The following is a 22,311-nucleotide window of genomic DNA, read 5'->3' on the forward strand; positions in this document are numbered from 1 at the left end:
GCTGGGCTCCATCCCAGGCCCCTGGGATCATGACCTGAGCTGAAGGCAGATGCTAAATGACTGAGCCACCCAGACGCCCCGACTTTTCCTTTTATTTAGGTTTTCTTTAATTTTTCTCATCATTCTTTTGAAGTTTCAGTCTGCATGTCTTAAATATTTATTGGTAAACTTACTTTTTAAATGTTTGTTGGATACTGTTATAAGTAGTACTTTTTGATCCAATTTATAATTTTTACTTGATAGTTTATAGACTTAAAATGGCATTTTAATTGCCTTTTACCTTGCAGCCTTGCTAAACTCAGTTGTTCTCATAGCTTTTTTGCAGTTTCTTTAGAATTTTCTACATAAACTATCACTCCATATGCAAATGCATTTTTAATCCTTGTCGATGTGTCATTTATTTTCTTTTTTTGTTTTGTTGTACTGGTTAGGATCTCTAGAAAAAATTGTATAGAAGTGATGAGAGCTTGTATTCTTGTTCTTTTTCCTAATCTCAAAAGGAAAGCGTTCTCTTTTACCGTATTTATGGGCATTAGTGTAGTGTTTTTTAGATGCCCTCTATTAAATTGAGGAAGTTCCTTTCTGTTCTTAGTTTGTTGAGGATTTTTATTAGGAATGATCACTGGATTTTTTTTTACATGCTTTACATGCTGCATATAGAGCATGCTTTTTCTTAAAGATTTTGTAGACATGATTTAGGTCATGGTTAAAATGATGAAATGCATTGTTTAAAGCTCTTTGAATTTCTGTAAGATAAACTCTACTTGTTCATGAATAAATTATCTACTTTATTTCTGGAATCAATTGACTTAAATTTGAAAAAGAAATTTCTTTTCTCCCTCCAAATAGATGAGGGATATTGGCTGTAACGCTGTTCATCTAATGTGTGTGTCTGATTTTGGATCAGGATAATGATGGTCTTCTACAATGAATTAGGATAGGATGCCATCGGTTCTCTTTTCTGGAAATTTGTTTATGGCATCTCTTATTAAGCTTTTTTTTTTAAAAAAGATTTTATTTATTCGTTAGAGAGAGAGAGAGAACACAAGCAGGGGGAGTGGGTGAGAGAGAAGCAGACTCCCCGCTTAGCAGGGAGCCCAGTGTGGGCCTTTATTCTAGGACACTGGGATCATGACCTGAGCTGAAGGCAGACACTTAAAATGGACTGAGCCACTCAGGTGCCCCCTGTTATTAAGCCTTTGATGTGTGTAAGACCTGTAGTGATGTCTCCTCTGTCATTGCTGATAGTGATAATTTGCAACTTTAGTCCTCTTTTCCTGATTGGTTAGTTTAGATAGTTCTCATTTTGCCGAATTTTTTTCAAAGAAGCAGCTTTTAATTGTCCTTTTCTTAATTTCTTAAGATAGAAGTTCTTATCATTGATTTGAAGCCTTTTTGATTTTTTTACTATTAATATTCAGTACCTTAGATTTTCCTCCAAGACCTGCTTTAACGTCATCACCCTAGTTTTCAGAGGTTATCTTTTCATTTTTATTCACTTCAAAATATATTCTCATTTCTCTTGTATTTTTTGTTTCTTTAGCCAATGAGTTATACAGAAGAAATGTTTAATCTTCAGATATATGAGGATTTAATTTCATGGTGGTAGAGACAACCTTTGTATGATTTGAATTCTTTAAAAAAAATTTTTTTTTAAAGATTTTGTTTATTTATTTGAGACAGAGATCACAAGTAGGCAGAGAGGCAGGCGGAGGGTGGGGGGCAGGCTCCCCGCTGAACAGAGAGCCTGATGTGGGGCTTGATCCCAGGATCCTGAGATCATGACCTGAGCTGAAGGCAGAGACTTTGAGCCACTGAGCCACCCAGGCACCCTGAATTCTTTTAAAATTTATTGAGACTTGTTTTGGTCCAGAGTAAAAGTTTGTCTTAATGACCTATTATGTACATTCTTTTCAAGTCCTTACCAAAGAACTCTGATTTTGGTGAGCAGAGTATGTCATAAAAGTCAATATAAGAAGTTGCTTAATAGGGGCCCGGGTGGCTCAGTGAGTTAAGCATCTGCCTTTTGCTCAAGTCATGATCTCAGGGTCCTGGGATTGAGCCCGGCATCAGGCTCCCTGCTCAGCAGAGAGTGCTTCTCCCTCTCCTTCTGCCTTCTTCTCCCTGCTCATGCTCTGTCTCCGTCTTTCACTTTCTCTGGATAATAAATAAAGATAAATAAAATCTTTAAAAATAATAATCTGAAAAAAAAAAGTTGCTTTGTGGTGTTATTCAAGTCTTCTAAATCCTTTCTGATTTTTTAAATCTACTTTTTTATTAGTTATTGAGAGAGGAATGTGGAAATCTTTTATCTGTACAGTTGTGGATTTGTTTTTGTTTTCTTTTCAGTATCATCCATCATTAATTCATGTATTTTGAAGCCCTGTTCATAGGATTATTACGTTTTATTGAACTGACCCCTTTGTCATTATTAAATGTCTCTCTTTGTTCCTGGCAGTGTTCTTTGTTCTGAAATTAATATGCCCAACCACTTCAGCTTTTGTTTGATTAGTATTTACACGCCATCTTTTTTTTTTTTTAACAGTCTTTTAATTTTTATCCTATATGTCTTAAAGTGTTTTCTTGTAGATAGCACATGATTGGGTTCTTTCTCTGGCTTTGGGTAATTTTTCTACATACATGAGCAGTTTAGTATTTAGCCAGAAATTTGATGAAACCACTCTTCAGGGATGTGGGGTTTACTCTCTCTGTAGCCCCCTTCCTCTCTGGTATTTTTTCCTGGAATTTAAAGAACTGAACACTGTGATATATTTCAAAATTTTTTTCTTCCCCCTATCTGCCAGAAATATGGGAATTTTCTTCTGATATTTCCTGTGAGGACCTGGTAGAACTCCCGGAGGTAAAACTCACAAAAATATGTTGCTGCCCCACCCCCAACCCCTGTGATTTAGTGCACTGGGCTTTAATTCTCAAACTTACCTCAACTGAGTCTCTTACAGTTTAGGTTTTCCTACTTTGTTACTGGTTCTGCAGAGGATTCTGCATTAATAAATTTTGATTCTCTGTATTGGCCTATCTGTCTTTACAATTTCTGGGACAGTGCTTTGTCCTTCACTTCTTTAATGGATCTAAGAAGAGTTACTGATTTATTAGAATGTTCAGCTTTTTACTTGTTGTGAGTATGGATGATGACTTTTAAGCTCCTTATATGTAGGATCGTGAAGTCTGCAAGCATATTTTGGTTTGCCTTTAGTGTAGTGATAGTAGCTACTTTAAAATCCTTATTTGCTAATTCCCACATCATGGTTATCTGTCATCAGTCTCCATTGATGATTGCCCTTTCTCTTGATACTAGGTAACATTTTCTGTTTCTTCATGTATCTAGTAATTTGGGCTGTTTTATTAAACGTTGTGAATAATACATTGTAGAGACTTTGGATTCTGTTATATTTCTCTGAAGAACATTGTTTTTTTCCTCTCAATTTCTCAGAGCTGACAGACATCTCAACTGTATTTAAACTTCATACTTCATTTTTTCTTACTGTTGACCACAAGTGGCATCTCGTCAGTCTTTTTTGCCTTAGCTGGGCTGTTGGACTAGATTCCATGTATGCATAGGTCAGTGTCAGTCATATATTTAGGCAGATTTCATTTATAGAATTTTGGGACGACTCCTCTCTGACTCCAGTGTCCAGGTTTACTCTCATACTTTCCAGTTACTGTGGGAGTGCCAATCTCAGACCTCTGATTCTTTTACCAGTAAGAATGCAGCGTTCTTGCAAAATCTTAGCTGTTCCTTCTCTCCCATCCACACTGCCTCATCTGGTTGAGAGTAGCTTCAGGTGAAGAGCTATAGTGTTCTTTGACTCTTCCAAGTGTCAGTCTCCCTCCATTTTTTGTCTGCTTTTGATTGTTCTTTAATGCCTTCATGTATAGTCAGTTCTTTTATTCATGATTCCTTATTTGGGATTTGACCTACTCTCTATATTTTATTTATAACTCCAAAATCAGTACTGCAGTTTCAGAGATGTTTGCAGAGCAGCAGAAATTATAGTCTGGGGGCCATGGTCCTAGCTACAAAAAAACAGGCAATATTCAGCCCCCCCCCCCCTTTTTTTTTTTTTGGTAAGATTTATCTATTTGAGAGTGAGAACATGCATACACAAGTAGAAGGAGCAAAGGGAGAGAGTATCGCAAGTAGACTTTGCACCTAGCTCAAGGCCCGACACAGGACATGATCTCACAACTCAGAAATCATGACTGCAAAATCACAACCCAAGTTGAAACTAAGAGTCAGGATATTCAATCAGCTGTACCACCCAGGTGCCCTAATACTCAGCCTTCTTATTTAAGCTTTCCTATGGTAGTGACCAGAGGATAAAAATGGTAGGGGGCAGGGTAGTGTAGTATGGAAAGCTACAGCTCCAGAGCCATTTGGACAGATTTGAAACCTAATTCTGGTACCTGTTAGTGAGGCAGCCTCATGTCACTTAACACCTCTGAACCTCTGAAAATGGAATCTACCAGGAGTTGTTTTTAGGATATAAGATTATAATCTGTGGGAAGTGTGTGTGTGTATTTCCCCTAGGGACAATGGTTCAGTATTTGCTAATTCATTTTTTTGTAGCAACATTACAGCACATAACTGGTGGTAATAACTAGACTAGTTTGTTTGTTTTTTATTTTGTAGGGTTTATAGTTGTTTTCTACAACATGACTGGTATCACATGAGCTTGCTCAATCATTATCGGAAGCAGAATTCCACTCCCCTTTCTTTCATTTTTTACAACTTGTAGAATGTTCTATAAATGTATTTTTAAAAACGCAAAGAAGATAAATGTCATTATTGCTGCCACCGCATAGAGATAACCACAATTAACATTTTAGTATCTGAAATTCCATTCTTTCATCTGTGCGATATGACTCATGTGTGTTTATGTGTATATTACTATTTTTCTGATTTTGGGCAAGCTGTTTTATATATCTCAGTCTCAGTTTCTAGATCTGTGAAATAGGGGCAATAAAATTGCATAGTATAGGATTCTGGGGAATAATATATGTGAAGCACTTAGAACTGTGCATGGAGGGGTGCCTAGTTGGCTCAGTCAGTTGAGCGACTGGCTCTTGATTTTGGCTCAGGTCATGATATCGGAGTCCTAGGATGGAGACTGGGACTGAACCCTGCCTCATGCTCTGCACTCAATGGGAAGTCTGCTTGAGGATTCTCTCTTGTCCTGTCCCTTTGCCCCTATCCCTGCGTGCTCTGTCTCTCTGACATAAGTATATCTTTAAAAAAAAAAAAAAGGAAAAAAAAAGCTGTGTATTGAAGCTGGTTAATAACAATAGAATTAGTAACAATTATGTAACTTTATGAAATTGGTATTTTACAAAAAAAAAATTGGTATTTTACCATAACTCTGCCATTATAAGTTGAGTATACTGAGCAAATTATATCTGTCCTTGATAACTGGGCATCATAGTTACTGGTGAGACTCTCAGTTGTTAGATTTGATGGTAACATTGAAATAAATGAGGTATTTTTGGCTTTTGGATCCTATGTTAAATGTTTCTCAAGGAGAAGATTTTTCTAATCTTTTGCTTCTGCTGTTTGACGTTTTGTTCCCTTTGATAATCAGTTATATTTCTTTTTATGGCTATCAATATATTTTTCTGTAAGTTTTACTTTCTTGTTTGCATCTTCTAGTTTGCTGTCTACAGAGAAATTCCATTAACTACATTTGTTGAGGGAGCACCTGAAATAAAAACGTACATTGAATACATGACTTTGAGAATACCAGTATGTGCCTTTGCAGACTTCTATTGCATTTTAGATGAATTTAAGAGCCAGAGTTTTTATTTTTATTTTTTAAATTTAAATTCAATTAATTAACACAGTATAGTTTTAGTTTCGGAGGTATAATTCAGTACAAAATTTTTATTTTTAAAAGCTTTATTTTATTAGAAGGCATCAATAGTGTCTTTTTCCCTCAAACTAAAATAATTCATTGGAGTAGATGATGCCAGCATGATGAAAAAACTCTTCCTGTTAGAATGTTCATTAAGTAGGATAATGTTTTTCTCAAAAGATGTAAAAACTTAACATTGTAAGCAATAGCCTGTTTATTTTGAATAGAAGGAAGGTGAATAGCATATCTTGAATATGATTTTATTTTTAATCACATTTTCCTATTTTTGTATATCCATCATTCTGTCTCTTTTTGTGGTTGAGATTTAATGAATAGTTTTAAATTTGTTAAATAAACTCTTAAGCGTTGATACTCCTGGCCTTTCTGTGTCCGTGTTGCTCACGTCACTTTTTTTTTTTAAGGTTTTATTTATTTATTTGACAGAGAGAGAGTGAGAGAAGGAAAACAAGCAGGGGGAGTGGGAGAGGGAGAAGCAGGCTTCCCGCTGAGCAGGGAGCCCAATGCTGGGCTCCATCCCAGGACCCTGGGATCATGACCTGAGCTGAAGGCAGACGCTTAACTAACTGAGCCACCCAGGAGCCCCTCACGTCACCGTTTTTAATGGATAATTTGCTGCTGCTGGTTTCTCCAGTTTACTTTCTTTTTCAGCTTCATAGAGTAGTTTCTTTTTTAGCTTCTTACATATGGTTTGCTAGGTTCCTTCACCAGCCCTTTCTCACTTCCAGCTTTAGTCAGCATGAGTGCTACTTGGGAGAAAAGGGTTAGAGCAAGAATAAAAATGGCAGTGTGGAATAAGACAGAATGAAATGAGGAGGTAAAGTAGAGGAATAGGTGAATATGAAACTGATCATATTGATTGATGAGTAAGAGTTGAAAATATCCTTAGTCATCCTGAACTTCTGTCTGGCGTTTACATCCAACATCATTAGCAAATCCTGTCATGTTCATCTTTTGAAATATACCAAATCAGAGTCTGATCACTTCTTACTGTCCCTACTGTACTTAAACCCCGTGGCCTGAACATAATTACCATAGCCTGGACCATTGCATTGTTTCCTAAGTTGTTTTTCCTCTTCTAGGGTTCTACACCCAGCAGCTAGAGTGATCCTTTCAGACACAAGTTAGATGATATCATTCCTTTGCACAAAACTCTTAAGTGCCTCCACATTTCGTTTAGAATAATACCCAATGTCCATTCCAATGTATGAAAGGCTATATATGATCTGGCTCTCTGGTAGCTCTCTGATCTTATCTCCTGTCGCTATCACCCGTTTTAACTTTGCTTTAGCAGAGTACTGACTGCTGTTTCTTGAAAACCCCAAGTCCATTCTTGCCTTAGGGCTTTTGCACTTGATTATGCCCTTTCCTGACTAGGTTCTCTCCCCAGTATTTGCCTAGCTATCTACCCTATTTTTCAGATCTCTGCTCAAATGTCATCTTATTAGAAAGGATTTCTCTGATTGTCTTTTATAAAATAGCATCTACTCCCCATCATTCTTTGTCCCCCTTTCCCTATTTTCTTTTTTTCTGATAGAATGTATTGCCAACTTATAAATTTTATATGCATATGTATGAATGTGTTTATGTATATTATGTGTGTGTATTTTTTTAATGGTTTTACCCTAACTGCTAAAGCAGAAACTTTTTTTTTTTTTAAGATTTTATTTATTTGAGGGTGGTGGTGAGAGAGCATGAGCAGGGACAGAGGCAAAGGAAGAAGCAAACTCCCTGCTGAGCAGGGAGCCCAATGTGGGGCTCGATTCTAGGACCGTGGGATCATGACCTGAGCCAAAGGCAGCTGCTTAAATGACTGAACCACCCAGGCGCTCATAAAGCAGAGAGCTTTTGGTTTGTTTTTTGTATCCCCAAGGCCAAGAATAGTACCTGGCTCGCCACTCAAAAAATACTTCTTGATTACATGATTTAGTAAATTGGATGTGATGGATAATAAACAGTTGTGTTTATAAAAGAAGCCACAGAACAGCATTTAGAACTCTGTAGAGATGTAGAGTGTTTAAGTAGGAATGTCCTTTGGAGAGAAAGTATTAGAGTGAATAAGTTAGTGCTGGGGATTGTTTAGTAGGCTGATTACTTGTGCAGATAGTAAAATGTGAAGTCAGAAGGCTTTTCTGAATTGTTCCTCTTTTCTTTTATCCACAAAAGACAAGTTTTTTCTATTTGCCTATTTGACCCCATGCTGTATGAATAGTTTTTTGTTTTTGTTTTTTTTAACTCAGCATGAACAAGCTTTTTTTTTTTTTTTTTGCCCTTCCCTGGCTCTCTGGTTTCTTGTCGTGGCCAGTTTCTAGTCCTTTTCTGCCAGCTTGATTGTCTTCCCTCTAGTGGCTGGCCCTCATCTCCCTGGTTTCTTTTTTGTCAGGGAGGGCGTTGTATATGTGCACTTTATCCCCGAATGCTGAGAGAGAGTACTTGTCAAACTGACAGACAGGGTGACTTCTGGTTGCCACTTGACATGGAGAACGGCACCTTTAAAAGTCTGCATTTGCAGCCATGGGCCTTCAAAAAACTCAGTGTAAGAGATTGTACTTTATCAAGTAGAAATAACCATATTGGCGAATATTTAGCATTTATGTTATTAAGATGTATCCTTTCTAAAAATGTATTTCTCCCTCATACTGTCCATGCTAGTCTTACTACATCATAGGTCTTTTTCATACAGTACATATGGGAAAATAGAAACACCAAGATTTTTGAAGATTGGTATCTAATAATGAAGTAGATGTAATACTGCATTCATTTCTTCTGTATATCACTTTATCTCATTCCTCTGTTTTGACGCCTGCAGTGGCTTCCTAATACTTACTAAAATATAACTCTTGAAAGTAGCATTTAAGGTGATTTATAGTAAATTTCCTAACCTAGTCTTTTTATTTCTCAGCTCCCTCTCAGATTCCCTATACTCTAGTCTACTGGGCTTCATGGAGTTTTCCCAGGTCCTAGGATCCCCTTGGAGAGGTGGAAGTTGAGTGGTTGGGATTGTCTCTTTTCCTTTGACTAGAGCCTTTAGGATTTCATCTTTGTTGCACATTGGGCTCTCCTTAAAATAGGGATCTGTTACTAAAAGAAGGTTTGAAAGTCACTCCCATTTTTCTGACCATATGATTAGCCTGTGCATCTGTCTCTTTCTCAGATGCATATACACACTTGCTTAGAGCCCTGTATGCACACCTTGTGGCTTTCCTTTTTTCCTGTAGTTTCCTGTACCTGGAATGCTGGTGCTGTCAGTTGATCGTTTATGTAATACGCTTTGCTAATACTTGGAACACTATGACAGTTTTACACACTTTAGTTCTAAAGAACTTCCAGTGAACTGGGATTTAACTATTCACATGATCAGAACCCTTAAGGATTAATATATATTTTGTTAACTTAAGACATTGTTTGCATCATGGACAAAGAGATACTTCTCCTAAATATTAGAAATACTAAATCTTAAGTTTGAGCTAAAGTTTTTTCTTTTTCTTTTTTCCTTTTTTATTGATAGATTGATCAATAGATAGTAATCTCTACACCCAACATGGGGCTTGAACTCACAACCCCAAGATCAAGAGTCATATGCTTTACTGATTGATCCAGCTAGGCGCCTAAGGCTAAAGTTTTTTCAATGAATATATGCTTTCAAAGTATTGGTGAAGTTTAATAAAGAATGATTTTGGCCTACATTTGGTTGTTTTACCTGTAAGTTTTGTTATTGTTGTTTTAGTAATGCATACTGTATATGAAGCCGAGACAGATTACATTTTGTCTTGGAATTTTTTTTCTAGCGTTATTACTTTTAACTTTACAGAGCAGTAAAATTTTTTTTAAATATTTAAGTATACTTTTTTTAGATAGATTTTTTCAAGATTTTATTTATTTGGCAGAGAGACACAGCAAGAGCGGAACACAAGTCGGGGGAGCGGGAGAGGGAGAAGCAGGCGTCCCAAGGAGCAGGAAGCCCTATGGGGGGCTCCATCCCAGGACCCTGGGATCATGATCTGAGCCAAAAATAGATGCTTAAAGACTGAGCCACCCAGATGCCCCAGTATTTAAGTATACTTGACATACAGTGCCAACTTTTCTTTTTTTAAAAATCCAAATGCATTTTTGCAATCCCAGGCCTGCCTTCTTAGCTTCTTAATGAAATGGTGACTTAGAATTTCCTTTTCTTAACAATTACTGACAACTTTTGGTAATTTATAACACAGTTTTTTTTTTTTAAGGGTTTTATTCATTTACTTGGCAAGCAGAGATCACAAGCAGGCAGGGAGGCGGGCAGAGAGAAAGGGGGAAGCAAGCTCCGTGCTGAGCAGAGAGCCTGACGAGGGGCTCTATCCCAGGACCCTGGGATCATGACTTGAGCTGAAGGCAGAGGCTTTAACCCACTGAGCCACACAGGTGCCCCTATAATACAGTTTTTAAAAATACATATTATATTTGCCTTTCATTGTAGGCATAAAATACTGAGTTCTTTAAAGGTGCTTTGATTTACACTAGAGGGATTTTCTTTGCATTTTCCTAGCAGGAAAGAAGTAAATAAGAGTTCTTTCATTTCTACATACTTTTAAAGCTTCAGTTTTATGTCTTGGAAATAAATAGGATGGTAATTGTTCATATTTAACATTTTTCACAGTTAGAGTGTTAATACATAATTGTTACCTAAGAGGTTATAAGGGATAGTTGTTGCCAGTGTAAAGCATTCAAAATCATTTCTGTCAGAAAAACCTGTAACTAAAGCAGTGGTTCTCAACTGTATCTGTATCCCAGTGATACAGAGAGCCAAAAGCACCTCCCTAGGAGTGCTTTTGCTCCCAGGGCTCATTTTGGTAATACCTGGAGACATTTTTTGTTATCACAACTGAGGAAAGGCACTGTTGGCATCTAGGCATGCTGCTAAACATCCTAAAATCGACAGCCCCCACAACAAAGAATTTTCTAGAGCAAAATGCAGTGGTTACTAAGATTGAGAAATCCTGAACTGAAAATACATATCAGTCTTCCATACCTAAAAAGTGTCTATTTTACTTTTAAGAGAAGTAATTTTGTATCTCTCTTGCTATACAGGCACACAGATTTAGTCATTATCTTGATAATCCTTAAAACTGGTTAGTACATGTAGATCTTGGGCACACAGATTTAGTCATTATCTTGATAATCCTTAAAACTGGTTAGTACATGTAGATCTTGGGCACCTGGGTGGCTCACGGTTAAGTGTCTGCCTTTGACTCAGGTCATGATCCCAGGGTCCTGGGATCGAGCCCCACTAACAGGCCTTGCTGTCAGCTTGAGGCAGCTCAGCCTTATTTTAGGCTCTCCAGCTCACTAAATAGATCAGATCACTTTCCTGGAAGAATTGCTTTCTGCTAAATATTAATATGGAAAATGTTACTAATTTCCCTTCTCCCCTCACCAGCTGTGTCTCAACCACACAGTGTTAACAGTTTCTCTGCCTTTACACTAACACTATTATAGCAGTGTTAACACCTTTTATATTCTTCCATACCTTTCTCTGTGCTCATATAAAGAACATTTAAACATACCCACAGTAGTTTGGGTTATTGTTTTTATGTAACTTTTCTGAGACATACTCTTTTTACTTTTATTGTGTAATATTCCTTGTTTAATTGATAGAGAGCTTGACTTTAATAGTTGTATGATAGTCTATAAAATATATACAGAGGGTGTTTCAGAGTTTATTGAACTGTTCTCTTGGATATTCAGTTGTTTTGAGGCTTGGGTTTTTTTGTTTTTGTTTTTGTTTTTTTCCCACACAAAACAATAACCCAAGTACATATATACTCTGTGGTGATTTTTTTTTTCTAAAAATGAAACTGGCTTAGTAATATTTAGTCCAGAGAAGGAATAATGAGGATAATCACAAATTGTTTATTTGATTTTGAACTTTTTTTTGGAATTTGTATTTGACCAACATTTAGTTCAAAACTGTGCAGTACAGATAACCACAAAAGATCCTGACTCCATGCCATTTTGAAGATAAATGTCATTATTGCTCAGACTAGCCTGACCAATGCCTTTTTCTTGTTTAAGGGAAGGAAGCAACTCCTTTAGTTAAAACGAAGAAATAGAGCAAAAAACCCTGTAGGTCCAGGGATTATGGAAGGCAATGCTTAGATATTATTTGGGTATCTGTGTTATTTTAAGAAATGCTAGTTAAAATTTCTTTAGCAGAGGGGCACCTGGGTGGCTCAGTGGGTTAAGGCCTCTGCCTTTGGCTCAGGTCATGATCCCAGGGTCCTGGGATCGAGTCCCGCATCGGGTTCTCTACTTGGCAGGGAGCCTGCTTCCTCCTCTCTCTGCCTGCCTCTACCTGCTTGTGATTTCTGTCTGTCAAATAAATAAATAAAATCTTTAAAAAAAAAATTTCTTTAGCAGATTGTCCAAAGAAAAGAAAAACTTCTTGTTAATTGCTTTTTTGTTAAAAGGGTCATAATACTGTCTAGAAACTTTGAACAAGCTGTCAAATTCAGAATGTGGTTTTTCTTTCTTTCTTTCTTTCTTTTTTAAATGATTATTTATTTATTTGGCAGACAGAGATCACAAGTAGGCAGAGAGGCAGGCAGAGAGAGAGGGGGAAGCAGGCTCCCCAGCGGGCAGAGAGCCCATTTTGGGGCTCAGTCCCAGGATCCTGAGATCATGACCTGAGCCGAAGGCAGAGGCTTAACCCACTGAGCCACCCAGGCGCCCCCAGAATGTGGTTTTTATTGTTAGAAATGTTTGTAGATGCTGAGTAAATATATTTTAGATCACTGATCTGCAAGACTAAATGGTATAAAAATAGACTGGATGTGTGGGTTTTAATCATAGCTCTTCTTGACCATTTGTACAAATATGCCAAGTTTTCACCTCCTGGGATCTTTCCTTTCCTTTCCCTATTGGAAACTTGATTGTTTCCAAAATTTTTCAGTTCTAAGTGTTCTAATTTATTATCTCGCATATTCTTTTAAAGAAATATTGATATGGGGCACCTGGCTGACTCATTTGGTGGAGCATGCAACTCAGTCTTGGGGTTGTACGTTTGAGCCCCACATTGGATGTAGAGATTACTTAAAAATAAAATCTTCAAAAAAAAAAAAAACCATGTGTCATAATAATACATTTACATAATAACCCTTTGTCTTTAGACTTAGATTTCTCTGACTCAGTCAAGATTAAATGAGCATTAAGCAGTCAGGTGGCAACTGGAAATGATAGACACTTTTAAGTAGAAGTACCCTTTTTTTTTTTTTTTAAATATTTGTTTATTTTAGAGAGCAAGAGAGCACCAGTAGGGAGAGGGGCAGAGAGAGAGAGGAAGATAAGCAGACTCCCCGCTGCCACCGAGCAGGGAGCCTAGACACGAGATCATGACCTCGACTGACTAAGACAAATGCCCAATATAAAAGTGCTTTTAAAATTTTTAGGTCCTTAAGCAATGTTTGCTATGAAATTTGCTCAGTAGTGGGGGAGGGTGGCAGTGTGTGTGTGTGTGTGTGTGTGTGTGTGTGTGTGTGTGTTAGAATTCATCGGTCAAGAAAATTATATCGTAGACATTTCATGAAGAATAATTTATTCCCATTTGTGTTCCCGAAAAGACATTTGAACTCCTCTTTGCATATCTAAGTGTCAAACCTCTAAAATTATCCAATAGTTTAATATGAATTCATATGTAAACACTTACTAATATATTTGAGTATACCATCTGTGTTCAGAATATGACTTATCTAGTAGTGAGCAGTGCTGTATTAAGTTAATCTTTATGTTGTTGGATCATTCTTATGTTAAGAGTACATTTTTAAACATGGTAGTGTTTCCAGATATACAGAAAAGGAAATAGAGAATACTTATTATTATGTTGAATGAAAAGCATAGTTTGAAACTGCTATACGTGAGGCCTTTTTATAATAGTTTAGCCTTTACAACTGGCTGCATTATGCCGTATCTTTTATGTTTATCCCAAGTATTTTTAATGTCTTAACTAAGAGAATATATTTTTGATATGTATTTCTAAGTCTTGTGCTATTTCCCTCATCAGTATATGAATGGAATTAGTTATTTGATACCAATGCCTGTGTCCTCCCTACCACCCAGGATTCTTCTTTTAAGAGCAAGAATTAGTTTATTAAGCCAACATTTATTTTCATAATTGCATCTGATAATTCTCTACAGAAATTGCTGGGGGGCTATGGTTAGTGAAAACATTTAAGGCAGTGAAGATACTCTCCAATATTAGTAATAATGAAGTTGAATTTCATGTCATACACTCTCTTGTAGTTATTTGGGAGTTTGAATCATGAGAGTCTTTCTAAAGCGCAATCTAGAGAGTTGAAGAAAGAGTTTATTTCTGATATAATCTCAGAAATTAGGGTGTAGGAAAATAGAAACTATTTTGTAGATTAAAGCTCTCTGTATATTATATTTTAATAACATTGATATTCTGCTTGCTTTATGAAACCTTTTATTACAAACAGTTATGAATATGAACATCTCATTTGACTACTGATGAACAGAGGGAAAAATCTAAATTAAAACTTTAAATACCACTATTTAATTACCCAAATGGCTTTGACTGTGTTAAAGACTGCCTGGGATTATTCTGTTTTTCAATTTGTTTTAATGCTTCCTTGGTAAAAGCTGATGGATTCCCAGGCCCATTGCTGTCACTGATGAACTATATAAAGATAAATGACATTATGGTAAATTCCACTTAATGACACATTTTTAATTTTCAGAACACAGACATTTTCAGGCTAGTGAATGAAGGCTAATTACCTCAAGATCAGAACAAAATAACTCCTCATTTCGAAAGATAATAGAAAAGAAATGTTGCAGATTAATGATGCTATTTATCTTTAAAGGAAAAAAATTTTATCTTTATCCAGATAGCATAGCTCCCTGAGGAGCATGGTTATAAAATGAATCTGAAGTCGCAACTTAATAGGTTATTAAAATTGTTTGAGTGCAGGCTCTTCTGCTTTAGTCTTTCCATAAATTTAAATTGAAGATCTGCTGTATTCAAAAAGGAGCAGCTTGTTTATGAGGCCAGAGGGAGCAACATACGTTACTGACAAAAGATGCACTTAACCTCGTTCTTATATCTTGGTTTTTTATTTCTCTGAATGAAACTCAACTATTTGAGAAAGTATTTTGAAATTTGTTGCCACTCTTAATTGATACCTAAGTGAAAGGACCACACTTGAACTTGTTTAATTTAAGCTTAAAATAAAAATGAAATGCTCAAAGCCTTTACTAAATACATATAAATCAATTAGTAATCTGATTTAATTGTGTGTGTGTGTGTGTGTGTGTACACATATGTGTATTTGTAAACATTTTAATTTTGTTATCTAAGCGAGAGGAAAATATCTTGGCCTATGAGGGTGTGATTTTCTGGTCACAGTTGGAATTTACGTAGGAATTGTTCAATAAATCATTATTCACAGTTAAAGGATTAGCAATAATCCTTTTGCTACACTCCCACACAAGTAGCAAAGTAGTGAGTCAGAGAATATTACTTGATCATAGAGGCTTTAAACTGTTCCTGACATCCTAAACTCCTGTGTTTTGCTCTAGGTAATATAACTATTATTTCTTTACTAATAAGGGCATACAGTATTTTCTGCAATTTCCATTCTTATCTCTTAGCTAATACGTGACTTGCCCATATATTGATCATATTTCTTAGCCACAGAAGAATATCAGTGTGTTTCTTGCACTTGAGAGAAATTGCAGTATATTATTGTGAGATGCTACTTTAACCTTTCCAGTCCTACTTGTTTTGAATAGTTAGAAAATATGTTTTATGTCACAGGGACACTAATGTACTGATTGGCTACAGCATCATTTTGACATGATATTTTCTGGTTAAGACAGTTCTTAGAAAGGTCAAGAAAGGAATTCTTTGTGATTATAATTGTATACATTTGCTTTTATGTAAACTTATGAAAGCCTCTTTCAGTGTTCTTATTTAAGTAGTTTTAACTCTGTAGTACAGTTTAACTGCTGCATCTGAAATCAATTTAATCTCTTGACTAAGAGCTGGGGTAAAGTACTAAAAAATGTAATTTGTGTCGAATCCTCTATCTTGCTGTTCTTAATATTAGTACTTAATTATTCCTATATATTTTAAATTTCCAATAATATCCCTGCCAGGCTTTCTTTATTTGCTATAAGTATATCCATCTTACAGTGACTTAGGGAGACAAACTGATAAGAATTCTGAAGGTTATTTTTTATAGACAGTAATAATCCTACTATGGAAACCAATATAAATAGTATTTTTCTTAAATATCAAAATAATTTTCTTGTGTGAAGATCTTATTTCTGATTCTTAAAAACAGTACTTGTAAATGTGAAAATAAATGTTTCTTGCATATGAGAGATTTCAGTAATTTATCATTTTATTCTTGAAAACTATTTTCAGCGTGGCAGGCAGTGTGCTGTATGTTTCTGTGTTACTTCATAGTAATTATTTGGCGGTTTTCTGATTTACTCTATGTCAATCATTTAAAAAGTTATACAGATTTTTAGTGATTCCAGCAACCTTTAAGCATGTAACTATACATCTCAGTAATATAAACTATATTACATAGGACATTATAAAACTTTTTAAAAAATAAATTTAATTGGTTAAAATGGATACTTACAGTATATGTTATACAAGTTCTCTTTTTGGTTCTTAATGTTAAAAAGTTATTTTTTAATCTTCTCATTACTGTTAGAATAATATGCACTGAAATATTCTAAAGCATTAATAATACTGTGTCCATGTTCCTATCTCATTTTTCTCAATTACTGCTATTTTTTTAAAAAAAAACTTATTTATTTATTTTTTTTGAGGGAGAAAGCATGGGAGGGGAGTGAGAGTGGATCTTTTTTCTTTTTCTTTTCTTTTCTTTTCTTTTTTTTTTTTTTTTTTAAGATTTTTTTATTTACTTGAAGGGGAGAGAAAGAGCAAGGAGAGGAGGAGAGGGAGAGGGATGAGCAGACTCAGTGCTGAGTACAGAGCCTGTGGAGGGGCTTAATCCCATAACCCTGAGATCATGACCTGAGCTGAAATCAAGAGTTGGTTGCCCAATGGGCTAAGCCACCTAGGGTGCTCCGAGAGAGGGTCTCTTAAGTTGGCTCCACACCCATCATGGAACCTGGTATGGAAGTCAGTCTTAAAACCTTTAGATTATGACTTGAAATCAGGAGTTGGACACTTAACTGACCAAGACACCCAGACACCTCAAGGGGCATTAAAAAAATTTCTAACACTACCTCCTATCTCGTCTGCATTAAAGCTGAAATCATTCTAAAGACATTCATGCAACTAAGGGAGAGATAATGTAAGGAATTGTCAGGGTTATAGTTTTGAGTCAGTGATAATCTTACTGTGGATATGAAAATCTCATTTTTCTTAGTATTCAAGTTTTTGCTCCAGTGATGATAATCTTGAATGAATATTCTGTTTGGAAAATCTGTGTTAATGGGCTTTCAACAGTTCTTCCTTTAATGTATATTTTGAAAATTCTGTTTTAAAGCAAGTCATTGATCCTTTAGATTTAACCCTCTCCTGGTTTTGGGGTGTTTTTTTTTTTTTTGTTGTTGTTGTTGTTTTTTTTTCCTGACAGAGTATATTACAGTTTTGCAGTGACCTATAAAAATCATATGGAAAAGGGACAAAGTGAGGGTCATTGAATTGGTAATCATGGTTTCATAGTAAGGTTAACATGCTAGTTACTGTTACAGCTCTTTAAAAACTCTGGAATTTTGTTTGGATCTCATTGTGATAGGTAACAGTTGGATCTAAGTACAGAGATTGTTGACAGGGCAAAAAAGAAATCACTATGGAGTTAGACCCTCAAATCCAGTTGGAATAGTAAAGTCCTATCAGAAGTCACAAAGCGTAGTAATGTACTTTACCTTCTCACTTTATTCCTGACTGACTCCCCAGTTTAATGGTTAGGGCTTTAATCAGGAATTGAGATCTAGACTTTAATTTTAGCACTAGCTCTGGTTTTCTTTGTGATCATACAGAAATTCTCCTGCGCTCCCCCCCTCCAATCTGTTTTCTTACGTGCATGAATGAGGAGTCTAGTCTGTACTGTGCAGAGCTTTAGAGAGGGGATGAGAGGGGAAGGTGTAGTGGCCTCTCTCTACTCTATGTCCTTCTTTCCCCTTTTCTGCTCAACCGCAGCAACTCAGTTTGTTGTTTTTTTAAGTTAATTTATTTTTTTTTATTAACATATAATGTATTATTAGCCCCAGGGGTACAGGTCTGTGAATCGCCAGGTTTACACACTTCACAGCACTCACCGTAGCACATACCTTCCCCAATGTCCATAACCCCACCACCCTCTCCTTACCCCCCTCCCCCCAGCCACCCTCAGTTTGTTTTGTGAGATTAAGAGTCTCTTATGGTTTGTCTCCCTCCCGATCCCATCTTGTTTCATTTATTCCTTTCGTACCCCCCAAACCCCCCACGTTGCCTCTCAACTTCCTCATATCGGGGAGATCATATGATAATTGTCTTTCTCTGATTGACTTATTTCGCTCAGCATAATACCCTCTAGTTCCATCCATGTCGTCCCACATGGCAAGATTTCATTGCTTTTGATGCCTGCATAGCATTCCATTGTGTGTGTGTGTGTGTGTGTGTGTGTGTGTGTGTACACACACACACCACTTCATCTTTATCCATTCATCTGTTGATGGACATCTAGGTTCTTTCCATAGTTTGGCTGTTGTGGACCTTGCTGCTATAAACATTTGGGTGCACGTGCCCCTTCAGATCACTACATTTGTATCTTTATGGTAAATATCCAGTAGCAACTCAGTTTTTTGTTTGTTTTTTAAGATTGGGACTCTGCTTATGGTTTAGTTAAGAAAAAGACACTTAAAAAACAAAACCAAAAATAAACAGAAAAGGGTTTTTTTTTTTAAGATTTTATTTATTTATTTGACAGAGAGAGAGAGATCACAAGTGGGCAGAGAGGCAGGCAGAGAGAGGGGGAAGCAGGCTCCTCGCTGAGCAGAGAGCCCGATGTGGGACTCGGTCCCAGGACCCTGAGATCATGACCTGAGCTGAAGGCAGAGGCATTAACTCACTGAGCCACCCAGGCGCCCCTAAACAGAAAAGTTTTAAAACCTCCTCCTCTAGCCTAGCTCAGAGATTGGTGAACTGTGTGACCCACTGTACAAATTCATCTCAACACTTTTTTTTTTTTTTTTTTTTTTTGGTAAAGAAAGTTTCTTTGGAACAAAGTCACACTTGTTCTCTTACATATTGTCCTATGGCTGCCTTTGTGGCACAGGTGAATGATTACAACAGGGACCATATATGGCATGCAAAGCTCAAAGTATTTGTTATTTGGCACTTTACAAAAAAGTTCGCTGACTGCTGGAGTAGATACTCACCAATCTTAACATCTATAAATTAGTTCCTAGGGGTGGCTTAATTTTGGTTATCTGCAGTGCTTCCTAGATTACATACTAATTCTTAGGTAATTCCTCTTTTTAAAAGCATTATTAAGGACCTTTTTTCCCCTAAATTATATTTTAAAGATTTTATTTATTTATTTGAGAGGGAGAGTGTGAGGGAGAGAGCACAAGGGAGAAACAGACTGACTGTTCAGCAGGGAGCCCATGCAGGGCTCCATCCCAGGCCTCTGGGGTCATGACCTGAGCCCAAGGCAGATGTTTAATCGACTGAGCCACCCAGGCACCCCTGATTTGAAGTTCTTGATTAGCATATATTCAAGGAGCTTATGTTCTAGACAGACTGACTGGTAAATGATGATCATAAAATGTAAGGGTATCATATGTTAGTATATAATGTGAATGACTGATAGAACTGTAGGAGTTTGAAGGAGGGAGAAATTACAATCCTGAAAAGTTTGTGTTTTTTAAGATTTTATTTATTTATTTATTTGGGAGAGAGAGAGAGAGAGAGCACATGCAGGGGAGCAGTGGGCAGAGGGAGAGGGAAAAGTAGGCTCCCCGATGAGCAGAGAGCTCAATGTGGGGCTCAATCCCAGGTCATGACTTGAGCCAAAGGCAGCTGCCCAACCAACTGAGCCACCCAGGCACCCCCTGGAAAGTTTTTTTGTAGGGCTAGCATTTGTGCTGCGTCTTGAAGGGTAAGGAAGACTTAGGTAGGTAGGATTCATATAGGATATTGTCGGCAGAGAAAAGTAGGTGAACAGAGATGTGGAGGTAATACATTCAGTTTTACATGAAGAACGGTGAAGACAGAAGTCTGAGTTAAGTTGAAAATTGAGTATAAAAGTTGGTAAAATAGGGAACTCTAGGGCATGGTTTTGTGAAGACTGGATGCAGATTGAACAAGTTGGATTTTTTTTCCTAAGAAAATTTTTCAAGCTTTTCCCCCTAGGTAAGTAATAGAACCATCTCTTCAAGCAGAATGTTGCTAATAACCTCAGTATGTAAAAGAGATTAAAGCAGAGTTGCCTTGATTGACTCAGGAACAGAAGAACATGGAGCATTACCAAGTCCTAGTAAAGTAGCCACAGGGTGCATCACTGAAACCCTTATTGCTCTGTGGAACACAGTTTGGAAAATACCATTCTAAGCTTCACAGAGCTATTAAAATTTTTTGGGTCGGCCTAATGAAACACTGGCAATTTTTTAGCCCACTGGTGTGAAGGGTAGAGTGGGGTAACTTGAGATAAATGATTATAGAACTAGAGAATTAAGGACCTGAGAAGGGACAGTGGTAGTGAGAATAGAAAGGGAAGAAATAGGAGCATTTGGGTGTCCGACTCTTGATTTCAGCTCAGGTCATGATCCTCAGGGCTGTGAGATCGAGCCCCTTGATGGGTTCTTCACTGAGCATGGAACCTGCTTAAGATTCTCTCCCTTTCCCTCTGCTTCTCCCCTCCATGCTTGCCTGCACACGCACACACATTCTCTCTCTCTAAGTAAGAAAAAAAAAGTTACCAGTGGTTGGGGGGAAGTGGCAAATGGGGAGTTTTTGCTTAACGGGTACATAGTTTCTGCTTTGGGTAATAGAGGGTTTTGGAAATAGATAGTGGTAATGGTTTAACAACATTGTCAATGTAATTAATGCCCCTGAATTGTGCACTTAAAGATGGTTAAAGTGGAAAAGTCTATGTTATATGTGTTTTACCACAATAAAAAAAATGATTAAAAAATGTATTGTGAATGTCATTCGACTTAGAATTTGTTCTAAAGTAATAAACAATGAATGTGTGTCAGGGTTTTGCTATGGAGTGAAACAGTCTAGGTATTCATTAAAAAGGATTCTTTACCATGATACATTCTATAGCCAATGACAATGATTAATTGAACAAATAAATAATAGAAAACGTTTTGCCATATTAAGTGAAAATACAGGTAGTAAGATAGCATACACCTGTTTTTCATTTCTTTCTCTCTTTTTTTAAGATTTTAAGTAACCTCCAGAGTCAAAGTGATACTTTGTATGATTCAGTCTTTTAATGTATTGAAACATGTTTTGTGGCTTAACTATATAGTCTGTGGGTCTGTCTTATAGAGACTGTTCCTATGTGTACTTGAGAAGAGTTGTGTGTTCTGCTGTTGTTCAGTAGAATGTCCTATATATGTGTCTGCAAGCTCTAGTCAGTTTACAGGGTTATTCATGTCCTTTATATCCTCGTTGATCTTGTGTATAGTTATTCTGTCTGTTTTAAAAAGTTGAGTATTGAAGTGTCTCCACCTAATGCTTTTGAATGGTCTGGTTCTTTTCATTTCTTTTTCCTATATATGGACCATACTTTTTTGTTTCTTTGCATGCCTCATAATTTTTCATTGAGAATTTGGACATTTTGGATATTACAATGTGGCAACTATGCAAATCGGATTCTTCCCCCCTTGCTAGGGTTTGTTGTTGCTTGTATTTGTTGTTGCTTATTTGTTTGGTGACTTTTTTGAACTACTTTCAAAGCCTGAATTCCTTGTTGTGTGTGTTCACCTAGTGATTTGACCGATACCTCTGTCTGTGCCCAGAATGCCACCACCACTACCACCTTTCCCAGTCTTCGCAGGTAGGCTGTGTGTGCATGTGGACTATACCTTTAACATTTGGCCTAGTTATAGCTCTGCTCTTCTTTAGCCTTCACTTCCTACTTAGATGGAGCAGGACCTTCTCAGATCTTTTTGGGCATGTGCTTAGTCAGCACTTGACATATGTGCCCTTCTAAATTCCCTGGAATACGCAGGAATTTTCCAAGCATTCAGAGATTCCTCAAAGCATCTGCTTCCTTTGCCTTTCCTTCCAAGCTATTTAGATTTGCCAAACTGTGGCAGCAGCTCATACATTTGTCTTTAAATATTTTCAGCAAACACCACCAACACCACTCAATCCTACATACAAACACACCACCTACATACACTCCCCACCAATTCAGACATGGGAAATTTTCTGAGTTAGATGAAATTA

General features: G+C 36.8%; 1 protein-coding gene across 2 annotated transcripts in view; it reads left to right on the top strand.

Moving 5' to 3' along the window:
• Nucleotides 1-22,311, top strand: part of LOC111145802 (zinc finger CCHC-type containing 7) — a 254,470-nt gene that overhangs the window by 86,352 nt on the left and 145,807 nt on the right. The gene's annotated exons all lie outside the window — the stretch shown is intronic.

This window comes from Enhydra lutris, unplaced genomic scaffold, assembly GCF_002288905.1.
Source record: "Enhydra lutris kenyoni isolate GAN:26980312 unplaced genomic scaffold, ASM228890v2 scaffoldscaffold13, whole genome shotgun sequence".
NCBI classification, from domain to species: domain Eukaryota; kingdom Metazoa; phylum Chordata; class Mammalia; order Carnivora; family Mustelidae; genus Enhydra; species Enhydra lutris.